This window comes from Astyanax mexicanus, unplaced genomic scaffold, assembly GCF_023375975.1.
Source record: "Astyanax mexicanus isolate ESR-SI-001 unplaced genomic scaffold, AstMex3_surface scaffold_47, whole genome shotgun sequence".
In the NCBI taxonomy this organism is placed as follows: domain Eukaryota; kingdom Metazoa; phylum Chordata; class Actinopteri; order Characiformes; family Acestrorhamphidae; genus Astyanax; species Astyanax mexicanus.
The window spans coordinates 210001-212500 of NW_026040057.1; the positions used below are offsets into that span (position 1 = coordinate 210001).

Genomic DNA, 2500 nt, shown 5'->3' on the forward strand with positions numbered 1-2500 from the left:
ATGAGAGTTTTGCAATTGCTTATGGTCACACTACCCTGAGAACGCCCGATCTCGTCTGATCTCGGAAGCTAAGCAGGGTTTGGCCTGGTTAGTACTTGGATGGGAGACCACCTGGGAATACCAGGTGCTGTAAGCTTTTCCCCTCTTGCTTCTGTGACCATGGTCTTGTTATACATTACTATTGTATTGTCTGAAACCCAACATAGATGAAGTCGCATAAGTAGTCTTGATGAGAGGTCAGCAATCGCTTACGGTCACACTACCCTGAGAACGCCCGATCTCGTCTGATCTCGGAAGCTAAGCAGGGTTTGGCCTGGTTAGTACTTGGATGGGAGACCACCTGGGAATACCAGGTGTTGTAAGCTTTTCCCCTCTTGCTTCTATTACCATGGTCTTGTTATACATTACTAGTGTATTGTCTGAAACCCAACATAGATGAAGTTGCATAAGTAGTCTTGATGAGAGCTGTGCAACGGCTTACGGTCACACAACCCTGAGAACGCCTGATCTCGTCTGATCTCGGAGGCTAAGCAGGGTTTGCCCTGGTTAGTGCTTGGATGGAAGACCACCTGGGAATACCAGGTGCTGTAAGCTTTTCCCCTCTTGATTTATGACCATAGTCTTGTTATACGTTACTAGAGTGTTATCTGAAACCCAACATAGATGAAGTCACATAAATACTCTTGATGAGAATTTTGCAATCGCTTATGGTCACACTACCCTGAGAACGCCCGATCTCGTCTGATCTCAGAAGCTGAGCAGGGTTTGGCCTGGTTAGTACTTGGATGGGAGACCACCTGGGAATACCAGGTGCTGTAAGCTTTTCCCCTCTTGATTTATGACCATGGTCTTGTTATACGTTACTAGAGTGTAATGTGAAACCCAACATAGATGAAGTCGCATAAATAGTCTTGATGAGAGTGTTGTAATCGCATACAGTCACACTACCCTGAGAATGTCTGATCTCGTCTGATCTCGGAAGCTAAGCAGGGTTTGGCCTGGTTAGTACTTGGATGGGAGACCACCTGGGAATACCAGGTGATGTAAGCTTTTCCCCTCTTGCTTCTGTGACCATGGTCTTGTTATACATTACTAGTGTATCATCTGAAACCCAACATAGATGAAGTCGCATAAGTAGTCTTGATGAGAGGTCAGCAACCGCTTGCGGTCACACTACCCTGAGAACGCCCGATCTCGTCAGATCTCGGAAACTAAGCAGGGTTTGGCCTGGTTAGTACTTGGATGGGTGACCACCTGGGAATACCAGGTGCTGTAAGCTTTTCCCCTCTTGATTTATGACCATGATCTTGTTATACGTTAATAGAGTGTTGTCTGAAACCCAACATAGATGAAGTCACATAAATAGTCTTGATGAGAGTTTTGCAATCGCTTATGGTCACACTACCCTGAGAACGCCCGATCTCGTCTGATCTCGGAAGCTAAGCAGGGTTTGGCCTGGTTAGTACTTGGATGGGAGACCACCTGGGAATACCAGGTGATGTAAGCTTTTCCCCTCTTGCTTCTGTAACCATGGTCTTGTTATACATTACTAGTGTATTATCTGAAACCCAACATAGATGAAGTCGCATAAGTAGTCTTGATGAGAGGTCAGCAACCGCTTACGGTCACACTACCCTGAGAACGCCCGATCTCGTCAGATCTCGGAAGCTAAGCAGGGTTTGGCCTGGTTAGTACTTGGATGGAAGACCATCTGGGAATACCAGGTTCTTTAAGCTTTTCCCCTCTTGATTTATGACCATGGTCTTGTTATACGTTTCTAGAGTGTTATCTGAAACCCAACATAGATGAAGTCACATAAATAGTCATGATGAGAGTTTTGCAATCGCATACAGTCACACTACCCTGAGAACACCAGATCTCGTCTGATCTTGGAAGCTAAGCAGGGTTTGCCCTGGTTAGTACTTGGATGGGAGACCACCTGGGAATACCAGGTGCTGTAAGCTTTTCCCCTCTTGCTTCTGTGACCATGGTCTTGTTATACATTACTAGTGTGTAATCTAAAACCCAAACATAGATGAAGTCGCATAAGTAGTCTTGATAAGAGTTTTGCAATTGCTTAAGGTCACACTACCCTGAGAACGCCCGATCTCGTCTGATCTCGGAAGCTAAGCAGGGTTTGGCCTGATTAGTACTTGGATGGGAGACCACCTGGGAATACCAGGTGCTGTAATCTTTTCCTCTCTTGATTTATGACCATGGTCTTGTTATACGTTACTAGAGTGTTATCTGAAACCCAACATAGATTAAGTCACATAAATAGTCTTGATGAGAGTTTTGCAATCGCTTATGGTCACACTACCCTGAGAACGCCCGATCTCGTCTGATCTCGGAAGCTAAGCAGGGTTTGGCCTGGTTAGTACTTGGATGGGAGACCACCTGGGAATACCAGGTGCTGTAAGCTTTTCCCCTCTTGCTTCTGTGACCATGGTCTTGTTATACATTACTAGTTTGTTATCTGAAACCCAACATAGATGAAGTT

The 2500-nt window shown here is 45.4% G+C and overlaps 7 non-coding genes and 4 pseudogenes across 7 annotated transcripts; all 11 read left to right on the top strand.

Annotated features, from left to right (window-relative positions):
- Window positions 1-17: 17 nt before the first annotated feature.
- On the top strand, window positions 18-136 carry LOC125797296 (5S ribosomal RNA). The gene has a single exon (XR_007436141.1). It is a non-coding gene; the product is annotated as a 5S ribosomal RNA (ribosomal RNA).
- A 110-nt stretch (window positions 137-246) lies between these two features.
- Window positions 247-365, top strand: LOC125797336 (5S ribosomal RNA). Its single transcript, XR_007436181.1, has one exon. It is a non-coding gene; the product is annotated as a 5S ribosomal RNA (ribosomal RNA).
- A 110-nt stretch (window positions 366-475) lies between these two features.
- Window positions 476-594, top strand: LOC125796983 (5S ribosomal RNA; annotated as a pseudogene).
- A 109-nt stretch (window positions 595-703) lies between these two features.
- LOC125796939 (5S ribosomal RNA) lies at window positions 704-822 on the top strand. The gene has a single exon (XR_007435845.1). It is a non-coding gene; the product is annotated as a 5S ribosomal RNA (ribosomal RNA).
- Window positions 823-931: 109 nt separating this feature from the next.
- LOC125796989 (5S ribosomal RNA) lies at window positions 932-1050 on the top strand (annotated as a pseudogene).
- Window positions 1051-1160: 110 nt separating this feature from the next.
- On the top strand, window positions 1161-1279 carry LOC125797467 (5S ribosomal RNA). Its single transcript, XR_007436312.1, has one exon. It is a non-coding gene; the product is annotated as a 5S ribosomal RNA (ribosomal RNA).
- A 109-nt stretch (window positions 1280-1388) lies between these two features.
- Window positions 1389-1507, top strand: LOC125797502 (5S ribosomal RNA). Its single transcript, XR_007436347.1, has one exon. It is a non-coding gene; the product is annotated as a 5S ribosomal RNA (ribosomal RNA).
- Window positions 1508-1617: 110 nt separating this feature from the next.
- On the top strand, window positions 1618-1736 carry LOC125796953 (5S ribosomal RNA; annotated as a pseudogene).
- Window positions 1737-1845: 109 nt separating this feature from the next.
- LOC125796969 (5S ribosomal RNA) lies at window positions 1846-1964 on the top strand (annotated as a pseudogene).
- A 111-nt stretch (window positions 1965-2075) lies between these two features.
- LOC125796885 (5S ribosomal RNA) lies at window positions 2076-2194 on the top strand. The gene has a single exon (XR_007435791.1). It is a non-coding gene; the product is annotated as a 5S ribosomal RNA (ribosomal RNA).
- A 109-nt stretch (window positions 2195-2303) lies between these two features.
- LOC125797298 (5S ribosomal RNA) lies at window positions 2304-2422 on the top strand. Its single transcript, XR_007436143.1, has one exon. It is a non-coding gene; the product is annotated as a 5S ribosomal RNA (ribosomal RNA).
- Window positions 2423-2500: the final 78 nt, after the last annotated feature.